The following is a 471-nucleotide window of genomic DNA, read 5'->3' as shown; positions in this document are numbered from 1 at the left end:
ACCCTCTCACAGTCTGGGACCCCTTGGGGGATGTCCACCTGCTGGCTTAGGCCCACTCCCTGGGGATTGGGCCTAAGCTGGCAGTCAGACATCCCTCTGGCAGCCCGGGAGCTCCCGAGTATGTTCACTTGCCAGCGGGGAGCAGGTCTAAGTTGTAGTCAGACATCCTTAGCACTGCTGAGGAAGTGTGAGAGGCTCCCGTCACCACCGCTGTGCTGGCAGCCATCAGCCTGGCTTGTGGCTGAGCAGAGCTCCCCCTGTGGGAGCGCACTGACCACCAGGGGGCAGCTCCTGCATTGAGCGTCTGGCCCCTGGTGGTCCGTGTGTATCATAGTGACCAGTCATTTCCAGTCGTTCTGCTGTTAGAGTCAATTTGCATATTATCCTTTTATTATATAGGATAGAGGCCTGGTGCATGGGTGGGGACCGGCTGGTTTGCCCTGAAGGGTGTCCTGGATCAGGGTGGGGGTC

The sequence above is a fragment of the Myotis brandtii genome, unplaced genomic scaffold, assembly GCF_000412655.1.
Source record: "Myotis brandtii unplaced genomic scaffold, ASM41265v1 scaffold123, whole genome shotgun sequence".
Classification (NCBI taxonomy): Eukaryota; Metazoa; Chordata; class Mammalia; order Chiroptera; family Vespertilionidae; genus Myotis; species Myotis brandtii.
The sequence above is the reverse complement of the archived record's forward strand: the minus strand, read 5'-3'. Positions refer to the sequence as shown.